Here is a 12,484-nt window from a genome sequence, read left to right as displayed (position 1 = left end):
GAACATTAAGGACAAGACAAGCCGCGGTGTTTTGAATGACCTGAAGTTTGGCCAACACATTTTCGTTGGCAGAAAGCAACAGGCCATTGCAATAGTCTATACGACTCAGAACCAATGTCTGGACCAGAGTTCTTCTAAAAGAGTCCGGTAGTAAGGGAAAGACTCTGCGTAGCAGGCCAATCGTATGGAAGCAAATTCCAGCAGTATGGTTAACATGCTGTCCAAATGACAGGTCTTGATCCATCCGAATCCCTAAACTCTTCACAACCTGTTTGGGTTCTGGAGCTACTCCCAAATCGGGGGGCCACCAATCAGGGGTCCACAATAGTTTGGCTTCCCCAAACAACATTAGTTCCGTCTTACTGACATTGCATTGCAGGAAGTTAGAAGACATCCAATTAGCCACCGCTTTCATGCCCCCAGAAAAGGAGTTTTTAATTTCCGCGGACATTGTCTTAAAAGGGAAGAGGAGCTGCGTGTCATCTGCATAGGATACTGGGATGAATCCATAGCTGCGCATCACTCTTGCCAGGGGTGCCACATAGATGTTAAATAAGGTAGGGCTCAAACAAGAGCCCTGTGGCACCCCTTTAGATATCTCCACCTCCGCTGATCGATATGTGTCCATGATCACTCTCTGGGAGCGCCCCGATAGGAAGCTCTTTAGCCAATCAATGGCTTTATCCTCAATACCAGCGTTTGACAACCGGTCAATAAGAATGGTATGGGACACGGTGTCGAATGCTGCTGAAAGATCTAACAGAACTAGGATTACAGAGAAACCCTTGTCCTGATACATATGTAAGTCGTCCATAACAGACAGCAAGCTGGACTCTGTACTGTGTTTCGGCCTGAACCCTGATTGTGAATAGTCCAGGCCGCCAACAAGTTCGATATGATTGGACAGATGACCATTAACATATTTTTCGATCAGTTTCCCTGAGAATGGTAAAAGGGATATGGGCCTGAGATTTGTTAAATCGGACCATGGGATAGCAGTATTCTTCCTAATCGGCCTGATAAGAGCACGTTTCCATTCTCTTGGGACAATGCCTGAACCCAGAGAAAGATTCACCAACCTTTGGATCATGGGACACAGCTCGTCAGTCAGGATAGGCATAATCCTGGCTGGGATGATATCGTCAGGGCTACCACTTTTAATCCGTGATACTAGTGCAGATGTCTCTTGTAAGGAAATGGGTGGAAAAAAGCGTAACATAAGTTTATTCAGGTTGGGGTCAGCATCTATTTCCAAAGGTGCCATATCTGTAGTCAGTTTGTTATTAGTGCAAACTATTTTATCATAGATAGTATCTATCTTGTTCGTAAAAAAAAAAGAGATGTCATCACACAGCTGTTGGGATGCAAGATCCGAAGATTCACATGCTGCCGGTTTAACAAAGGATTGTAGGACTTGGTACAAAATCCTTGAAGAGTTTCCTGCAGCTGTAATTTGCGATGCAATGTGAGTTTTGCGGGCGACACGAATAGCTTTGTGGTATATAGATAGTGAATTCCAATATTCATTTTTGTCCTCTATCAAATGAGAGGCTCTCCATCTCTTCTCAAGTTTCCTGGCATGCAATTTTAACGTCCTAAGTTGATCAGTGAACCAAATTTCTTGTTTCTTTGTATGTCTGGGTTTGAATTGTTTAAAAGGGGCAATCTTGTCAATAGTTTCCACCATAGCTTTTTCACAGTTTTTTACGGCCGTATCAATATTTTCATTAGAAACAAAAGGTGGGCAATGAAAATTATTTTTAAAAATGGTGTCGGTAATTCTGTGCCACTGTCTACGTGTCCTAGGTAGCTGTTTAGTTCGGGAGGAGATACGTTTCGGGTAGGGAGTAAGGAATTCCACAACATAGTGGTCTGTCCAGTTGACCTGCCTTGCTGGTGGACAAGAGAGTAGCATAAAATTGGAAAATACCAAATCAAGGGTATGGCCCGCCTGATGTGTGGGCCCAGAGTTGCGTTTCACAAGGCCCAATGAGGACAGGTCAAGAAGTAAGGATTGGGCCTCGCAGCAGTCCGACTTATCACAGTGTACATTAAAGTCTCCGACTAAAATAAACTCGCTGTCACTATTGACATATGGGGCAAGTAACTCAATCAATAAGCTGGAGAAATTATTGTACGATCCAGGGGGACGATATACTAGTGCACCCTTTTGGGTATCATTAGATGGCAGTATTATTTTAAAAATTATTAATTCAATTTCAGGGGAGCTTATTTCATCTAAAACAGATATACCAATTTCCTGTTTGTGTACAATTGCGATCCCCCCACCAGTTTTAGTGGGGCGATCCAGCCTAACTATTTTATAGTCACTAGGGACTCCCAAGGTTATGGCAGGAGTGGAGTGTGGTTTCAACCACGTTTCAGTGAGGTAGCATAAATCTGGTTGTTTGGAAGAGATTAGGTCCCAAACTTCAGCACTATGTTTCGAGAGCGACCTAATGTTACACAGGATGCTTTTCATCCCAGAAAGAGTATGGTTACTTCCTGAAACCCCACTAATATCTGGGTCGACAAAAATAGAACAATCCATATCAGATGGATCTTGTGAGAACAAGGTGTTCTTAGTGCGCCGTTGTTTGCTTAACAGAAGTCCATCTACCTCAGGGTGTTCATTTACCCTACCACCATTTATTAATGGTACATTATATCCCTTCAATACCTGAGAGCTATAGGTAAGCCTCATCGGGGGATGCCTTTGTGTGTAGGTCTTGACAGTCCCCATGGCCCCTGGCCCCGTCCTGTCGCGGACGGGCGCAGACGGGCAGGTCTTTGGCTTGTCTTCGGCGCCGGCAATGGCGCCCCTCTGCGCGCAACCGCTGCGCGCTTTGGCCGACGAGGGGCTAAATAGGCTGAGTGCAAATCTGTTAGAGCGCTAACCGCTCACCTGTTCCGGGATTAGTGGGCGTGTCTTGCTCTTGTCCACCCGCCCTCCGCTCAACGGTATTGGCTACCGAGTCGGACCAGGGCGGGTGGGCTGGATCACTGAGCAGAGACAGAAACCTGGCCCCTAGAACCCCTACAGTAGCGGTAAGATCGTAAAAGTGCTATCAGATTAGATAACAGTTAGGCAATTAATTGTGCACACATACACCGCACGATGTGAAATAAAGATACTTCAAAGTGCTATATTTAAAATTTCGCCGCAAGTGATGTTAAAAACTCAATTCCGATTTCACAGTGACACAGTTCTTTCTATTAGTTGCTCAAATGCGCTCCGCTCTTGTTGTATGACATCATCCACGTGATCATCTGATGCACCTCCTCACACCTTAATATAACCTTTGATATACCCACTCTAAATGATTAGATGTTTCATTTTCTTGAGTACTCATGAAACTTCATAACAAGCTTCTCCAGATAGCTTGTGATATTTCAACTTAGTTTCATGTTCAACTGGTAGTATAAGTAATCGATGTAATGTAATCCCTTTAATGTTGTGTTCTGCTAACCCAGTTGGAGCGGTTACAACACAAGATAAATGTGATTCAGTGGTTTTATGTAGATAACTGGTCAAAACTTTAATTAGGAAACCTTTTCCTGTTCCAGCTAGCCCACTGATGTACATTTGAATAGGTTTACATGATGTGCATTGGTATTCTTTTTTTTCATGTAGTAAACCATGCTGTATCTGTTGTGTCACTTGCTGAAATATTTATTTTTGTTCAATATTTAGTTTTTCTTCTAAGTTTCCCCACTCAATAATATCCTGTTGTGCTTGTTGCATTGCCATTTCTACTTCACTCAAGGCTATTGCAGCTTCATTTTCAAGAATTGATTGTCCTGGTGAATCTTGACTTAGTGGAGAAGAACTTTGACTATCTTGAGAACTGTCTCTAGCTATTTCAGTTGCAATAGTAGTTTCTTGTTCAATCTCTTCATTAACATTTGTAGAAAAGTAGGAAACATTGTGCATTGAATGCTATCTTTACATGAATTAAAAGAATCTTCATAGGAGTCAAAATCTCCAAGTAATTCCATTTCACTATGCCAAGGCTTGAAGAGTTGCAGAAGTGCTAAATAGAAAATTTCTCTTTTATCTGGAGTTTCACAAGTGAGTTTCCTGCGGTAATAAGATTTCCTTTGGCATGTTTTACCAAACATCCATCACATCCAATTACTGCATATTTTTCTTCATTCATATTTTCTGTAACATTTCTCTTAAAGCTGTAATGTTGCAGTACTTCATAGAGACATATGTTTTCCAGATGTGGACTACTTGTGGGATAGTACGTATCCAACATATTAGTTTTAACAATATTTGTACTTCCTGGTTCATACAATGCTAAGTATTCAATTTCTTGTATAGATTTCAATACTCGATTTCGTGTTGCAGCAAGACCTAGACTTACCCAAATGATTCCTCTTGACTTTGAATATAAACTTGCAGAGGTCAATCGATTGAAACATTCATAGGATCCAATCTCTCGATGGGAAAGCATCTTCAAACTAAAGCTGTACAATTTGTTACTAAGAGTCTTCTCTTGTGACATTTCTTCCCACATTTCTTTCAAATCTGTCTATTCAGATTTGGTTATATATGACATAACATAGCGAGCAACAGCAATTGAATTATCTGCAACATACTGGATATCCATGTTTGCATTCCACATTGTCGAAATCACTGGATTGTAGTCATGAATGTACTTTGAATCTTCAGTTATTTTTATGTTGTAAGTATTCTTTGGAGATATTCGAGTTATAGTATGCCTTACTGCTGACATTAAACTATTGGCTCTTCATTTTGGAATTACTGACGTGGGAATCCAAAATGACATTTTGTATAAACTTTTCCCTTTGACTTGTATTTTCGTCAACAATATTTTCCACATTGATGACTTTGAAACCGTAAAACTTGTTGTCTCAAGCAGTTTTCTCCTCCTTTTTTTGGAATGGCACAGGTAACATAGTCTTCAATGAAAGACAAAACAGTTTCATCAGAACCGGTTCCAAATTTAGGTGCATTCTTGATCCATATTAGCATGTGTATATGAGGAGCACCTCTGGCTTGGTACTTCTTTCTCCAAAAGAAACCAATAATTTCTCCAAGAGGTGGATTATGTATATTGCAGAAAAAAGACATCATAGCTTGAAACCTGTGATTAAAATATCTGCACACATTTACACGATCCAAGGAACACAGTTCTCCAGCTGTCTTCAATTGAATGTTTTTTACATTTGAATTTGCTTGTCATAGAAATTCAAGTAAATGGTCCCATGAGTATTCAGCACAGCTTAGCGTAACAAACCACATAGGGGTTCCTAAGTTTTTTAACATACATTTAGGTTCTCACAACAATACCAGTACTCATTAGTACTACGTTGACACGCCATCAAATTAATTAGCTGAAATTCTAAATGATCATCTCTTTGTTGAACTTTGTCCAAAAATTCCTTTGCAGAAATATGTGTAAGATGAACGCCTGTTTTTAATATGTGGTTCACTGCATATGAAAGTCCAGGCACGTCACTTTCAAACAGAAGATGAAATAAATATGGAATACATTGTCGAAATCTTGGATCTTCTGAGTACAATCTTGTTGTATGATATTCTGCAGCTGGAATCTGTACTGGTCGTTCATTATATCGCCCACCTTTTCCAGTGGAGAAGAGCTGTGGGAAACAATGAGCTTCTAAACCTTTTTCCCATACACTCATGGGAGTTCCCTTCGCTTTCTTCATTTCGAATAATTCAATAGTGTTTCCTATCACTTCTTTTGAATGTAGAGGATGTATACTGTAATGTTCATACATTTCTTCACTCCTGGAGTTGTCCACTTTTTCTATTTGGCCTGTTGAAATTTCTTTTTCATCTTCTAAAGATATTTCTTGTTCTTCCACATATACATTGTTATCATAAATATTGTTTTGTACAAGATATAATGCAGCCTTTTGAAGTTTGCTGACATCTACTAACTCTTGCCATATTTTCCGACCCTTTGTTGGTACACCATTAACTAGAATAACTACAGATTTACTTTCCTTTCTCTCTACACCAACAGTTTCAATATTTTTCTTAAAAGCTAAAGGTAAATACACCACTCTTCCTTTTAAACCTCTTTGTAAATCTGTTGGAAGCAGCTTACCTGTTTTAGGCTCCATATAAACTATAGCCTGAAACCGGTGCACAGACTGAATAAGAATGGGCTCATACGTATTTAAACCTACCAGTTCCGAAGAAAAAGCTACCAACTCTAGGTTGTTATGTACAGTTCTAGCTGACATTTTGTTCTCTTCTAATTTGTTGTAACAATATTTACAAATACGTTGATCACTACCCAACTCAAAATGACTTCCACCAACAAATAAGCACCAAATTGCTCCCACTTATCATTGTTTTCCTTTTCACTTTTTAAATACTCATCAATATTCCTAGTTTGACTTCCATAGTGAGTACGTCGACAACAAATAAGCCTTTTCGACTACACTTTCAATCTGTTCTTTTTTCTTGGAAGATGCTGATCTTCTTTTATATTTTTTGCAAAATCTTTCTATAAATGTTGTAGTACTCTACTTTTACACATTCTCTTCCTAATGTCTTTATATTCGTTCATCCTTCTTTCAACATAGATTGTTTTCCCATAACCTGATTTTCCATTAATTTGTCCTTTTTTTTCATTTCCTTCTGATTGGTTGTAGTACTTTTCTTTCTCTTTCCCCCATATTGAAAATTCATTACCTTTTTTAAAAGTCTTTTAACAAATTCTTTAGTTCTCTTACCAGAAGTCTTTTTCTTCAATGTCACATGTTGTACTTCATCTAATTTCTGCTTTCCTCTTTCATTTAAATAGTACTGTTTTTTTTCCTTTCTTTTCTTTTGATTTTTTCTTGCCATACTCAATCTTTATTACGAATAATGGTGAATATCTGGAAAAAAAAGAAAAGTTTAAATAGTTTTGTTAAATAATGTTATATTATTAAAATAATTATATATGAATATTCTCATCTATAAATAAATAAATATTTTTAATTGCAATGCAAACCTATATCAGACACTGCACAATTCCTACCATTAGAAGACATCACAATCTCTACGACAGAATCACAGAGCACAACTAAAGGATTTTTCTACTGCTACCCAAATCAAATATAATGTGCAGTCTGTCAAGTTTTAAGGCCTGCTTGGTGTTGTGATTGAGATATGTCTCTACTTGCATATGGATTCTCATATGTGTCATACATTTGAAGATGCTTTACATATAAAAACAGAAGTATACATATATTTGTATGCTTCCTCTACATATAGTACACTAGCAAAAAGTACAGACTCATGCATGCATGGTTTCAGAAAGATGGTAAAACTAACAGCAGAAACATGTGAAGGGTTCCTGCCTTGTTTTTGCCTGTACTCAATACCTAACTATTGCCCCTTTCTATATCCTTCTTCCCTCTTTCTACACTTCTCTTCCCTCTTTCTGCACCCCTGTTCCCTCTTTCTGCACTTTCCTTTACTCTTTCTGCCCCCCTTGAATGTTTCTGCACCTCTTTTATCTGTTTCTGCAACTCTCTTGCCTCTTTCTGTACTTCTCTTGTCTCTTTCTGCAGCTCTGTTGCTTCTTTCTGAACCTCTCTTGCCTCTTTTTGCAACCTTCTTGCCTCTTTCTGCACCTCTGTTGCTTCTTTCTGTACTTCTCTTGCTTCTTTCTACACCTCTCTGGCTTCTTTCTTTCTCCCTTCTGCACCATTGTTGGTTCTTTCTGCACTACTCTTGCTTCTTTATAGACCCCTCTTTCCTCTTTCTGTACCTCTCTTCCCTCTTTCGGTACCCCTCTTGCCTCTTTCTGCACCTCTGTTGCTTCTACCTGCACTTCTCTTGCCTGTGTCACCGGCTCTCTTGTCTCTTTATGCACCCCTGTCCCCTTTTTCTGCACACCTCTTGTCTGTTTGTGCACCTCTGTTGATTCTTTCTGCACTAGTCTTGCTTCGTTTTGCACCTCTCTTACACATTTTGACACTCCTCTTGCTTCTTTCAGCATACCTCTTTCTCTTTCTGCACCTTTGATGGTTCTTTTTACACTACTCTTGGTTCTTTATATACCCCTCTTCCCTCTTTCTGTACCTCTCTTGTCTTTTTCTGCACCTCTCTTGCTTCTGTCTGCACTTCTCTTTCCTCTTTCTCCATCCCACTTGCCTCTTTCTGCACCTCTCTTCCTTCTTTCTGTACTTCTCTTGCTTCTTTCTATACTTCTGTTACTCCTTCTGCACCCCTCTTGCCTCTGTTTACATCTTTCTTCCCTCTTCCTGAATCTCTCTTGCCTCTTTCTGCAACCCTCTTACCTCTTTCTGCATCTCTATTGCTTGTTTGTGCACTTCTCTTCCTTCTTTCTGCACCTCTCTTGCTTCTTTCTGTACCACTGTTGCCTCTTTCTACACTCTTCTTCACTCCTTGTGCACCCCTGTTGCCTCTTTCAGTACACATCTTGCCTCTTTTTGCTTTTCTTTTGCTTCTTTCTGCACTACTCTTGCCTCCTTCTACAGCCTTCTTGCCTCTTTCTGCATTTCTGTTGTTTCTTTCTGCAATGCTCTTGCTTCTTTCTGCACATCTCGTGTAAATTTCTGTACCCCTCTTGCCTACTTCTACACCTCTGTTGGCACTTTCTGTACTGCTCTTCCTTCTTTATGTACCTTCTTTGCCTGTTTCTGCAACTCTCTTGCCTATTTCTGCATCCCTCTTGCCTCTTTCTGCACCTCTATTGCTTTATTTTTGTACTTCTCTTTCTTCTTTATGCACCTCTCTTGCTTCTTTTGCACCCCTCTTGCTCTTTTTGTACCCTTCTTCTCTCTTTCTCCACATCTCTTGCCTCTTTCTGTGCCCCTGTTCCCTTTTTCTGCACCTCTTTTGCCTGTTTCTGCAACTCTCTTGCCTCTTTCTGTAGTTCTCTTCCCTGCTTTTGCACCTCTGTAGCTTCTTTCTTCACATCTCTTGCAACTTTCTGCACCCCTCTTGCCTTTCTGCACCTCTGTTGCTTCTTTTTGCACTTCTCTTGCCTCTTTGTGCACCCCTCTTCTCTGTTTCTGCACATCTCTTCCTTCTTTCTGCACTTCTCTTGCTTCTTTCTATACTTCTGTTACTCCTTCTGCACCCCTCTTGCCTCTTTTTACATCCTTCTTCCTCTTTTCCCAACTGCTCTTGCCTCTTTCTGCAACCCTTGTGTCTCTTTCTAAACCTCTGTTGCTTGTTTGTACACTTCTTTTGCTTCTTTCTGCACCTCTCTTGCTTCTTTCTGTATCCCTGTTGCCTCTTTCTACACCCTTCTTCCCTGTTTGTGCACCTCTATTGCTTCTTTCTGCACTCCTCTTGCCTATTTCTGTACCCCACTTGCCTCTTTCTACACCTCTGTTGCTTACTTCTGCACTCCTCAAGCCTCTTTCTATACCACACTTGCCTTTCTGTACCTCTCTTACTTCTTTCTCCACTACTCTTGCTTCTTTCTGCACTTCTGTTACTCCTTCTGCACCCCTCAAGCCTCTTTCTACATCCTTCTTACCTCTTTCTGCACTTCTCTTGATTTTTTCTGCACCACTGTTCCCTTTTTCTACACCTCTCTTGCCTATTTCTGCAACTGTCTTGCCTCTTTCTGCAGTTGCCTTGTCTCCTTCTGCACCTCTGTTGCTTCTTTCTGCATCTCTCTTGCAAATTCCTATACCACTCTTGGCTCCTTCTGCACCCCTTGCCTCCTTCTGCACCTCTGTTGGTTTTTTCTGCACTGCTCTTGGATCTTTCTGCACTTCTTTTTGCCAGTTTGTGCACTTCCCTTGCCTCCTTCTGCACCTCTGTAGCTTCTGTCTGCACTGTCTTGCGTCTCATTTATTTTGACTATGTTTAATACCTAACTACTACTAAAATGCTAAAGTAGCAGCAACAATAAAGTAATGTTTAACATATTTTGGGTGATAAAAATTAGTGATTATGATACTTTGTAAGATTCTTTGGAACAGTTCACTTGAAGTGCACTAAATAAATCTAAGTCTCTCTTTGAAATATGAAGGGCACACTCTCAAGTTTTAAGGTCTTCATGGTCTTCTGTTTGAGATATCTATGAACTTGCACATGTATTGTGATATGTCTTATACATCTGAACATACTACACATATAAAACACAGGTAAACATCTATTTGTATGTTTCTTTGATATATGATGCTACTAACAAAAGGTACAGACATATGCATGCAGGCTTTTAAGAAGTCGGTGAGACTTAAACCAGAGACATATGAAAGATAGCTGCTATATATTTTACTAGGCCCAACACCCTATGTAGTCATAGAACGATGAAGCAGCAGCACAAAATTGAGGATTAAGGCATATTAAGAGAAGAATCAGTTATAACACTACTTTGTATGAGTCTGTGGAAAGCTACACTTCAAGTATACCACATAATTTTCATTATCTGCTTCAAATGTGAAGAGCAATCTGTCAAGTTTTAAGGTCTGCATGGTGTTGTAACTAAGATATATCTCTAATTGCACATGTATTCTGATACATATTATGCATCTGAAGATGCTAGACATATAAAACACAAGTATACATCTATTTGTATATTACTTGAATATATGATATTGCTACCAAAAGGTACAGAAATATGTATAAATGGTTCCCGCAATATGTTAACACTTACAGCTAAGATATGTGATGGGTGTGTCTCAGTGATTACATGACTCCATGGGTAGTGCCTGGGTGATTGTATGAGTGCAAGGGTAATGTCTGTATAATTTGAGGAGAGATTGGATACTGTTTGACTGGTTTCATAAGTGCAGACGTAGAGATTGTGTGCATGGATAAGTGCATGAATAGTCCTTGAATGCATTGATGAGTGTATAAGGAGTGCCTACATGAATGAATGAGTGCAACCATAGTGTCTAGGTGTTTGTATGAGTGCAATAATACTATCTGGATAATTTCAGAAGAGGATGAATAGTAACTGGCTGAATACATGAGTGCATAAGTTCTGCTTGAGTGATTTGATGAGTGCATCGGTAAATTAAATGAGTTCACAAGTTGTGACTGAGAGCATGGATAACTGCATGGATAGTGCCTGAGTGATTACATGAGTACAGGGTTAGTGCCTATGAAATTAGAGGACTGCATGAGTACTACCTGAGTGATTCAAGAAGTGCATATGTAATGCCTGGGTGATTGCATGAGTGCATGGCTAGTGCCTGGGTGATTGGAGGAGAGCATAAGTACTGTCTGAGTGATTGAAGAACTGCGTAGGTAATGCCTGGGAGATTGCATGAGTGCAAGGGAAATGCCTGCGTGATTGGAGGAATACACAGGTGCTGCCTTTGTACATGGAGGAATGCATGGGTAGCGCCTGACTGATTGGAGCAATGCATAGGTAGTGCCTGGGTGATTATATGAGTGCAAGGGTTGTGCCTGGATGATTGTAGAACTGCATGGGTAGTGCTTGGGTGATTACATGAGTGCAGGGGAAGTTGTTGAGTGCATCTATGAGTGCATCGGTAGTGCCTCAGTGATTGCATCAGTGCATCTTTACCGCCTGGGTGATTGGAGGAGTGCAGATATAGTCCCTGGGTGACTAGAGAAGTGCATAGGTAGTGCCTGGGTGATTTTATAAGTGCACAGGTAGCGCCTGGGTGATTGGAGGAGAGCATAGATAGTACATGGGTGATTGCATGAGTATAGGGGTAGTGCCTGCGGTATTGAAAGAGTGCATAGGTAGTGCCTGAGTGATTGTATAAGTGCAGGGGTAGTGCCTCATTGATTGAAGGACTCTATATATAGTGGCTTAGTTCATGGATAAGTGCATGGGTAGTGCCTGGGTCATTGCAGACTTACAGCTGAGACATGAGTTGAGGTTGCTGCTTTATATTTGACTACACCCAACATCCTGAGTAGTAGAAGAATAGTGTAATAGCAACACAAAAGTGAGGTTTATGACATGGTGTACACTTTTCCAGTGCAGCTTCACCCTTCCCTAACTGCTCAGGGTATTGGGCCTACCCAAATATAAAGCATCAAACCTACACATAGCTCTGTTATAAATCTCACCATATTCCTGAAAGCATGCATGCATGTGTCTGTACCTTTTACTAGTACTACCATACATAATAGAAACATTCAAATAGAGATATATCTCTCTTTTACACATGTAGCATCTTCAGATGCATAACACATATGAGAATACATATGCAACTATAAAATACATCAATCACACAACCATGCCAACCTTAACACTTGACAGACTACACTTAACATTTCAAACAAAGACCTAGATTTATGTGGCATACTTCAAGTAAAGTTTTACATAGACTCTTTTACAGCACCATAATCAGTAATTCCTCCCCCAACATATCTTAAACATCACTTTACTGCTCCTGCTGCTGCTTACCATTCCACTACTACTCAGATGTACAGCCTACCAAAATACAAAGCAACAACCCCTCACATATCTCTGTTGTAAGTCTCCCCATATTTCAAAAAGCATGGATGCATGAGCCTCTACCT

Source organism: Triturus cristatus, chromosome 7 (genome assembly GCF_964204655.1).
Source record: "Triturus cristatus chromosome 7, aTriCri1.1, whole genome shotgun sequence".
NCBI lineage: Eukaryota > Metazoa > Chordata > Amphibia > Caudata > Salamandridae > Triturus > Triturus cristatus.
The sequence above is the reverse complement of the archived record's forward strand: the minus strand, read 5'-3'. Positions refer to the sequence as shown.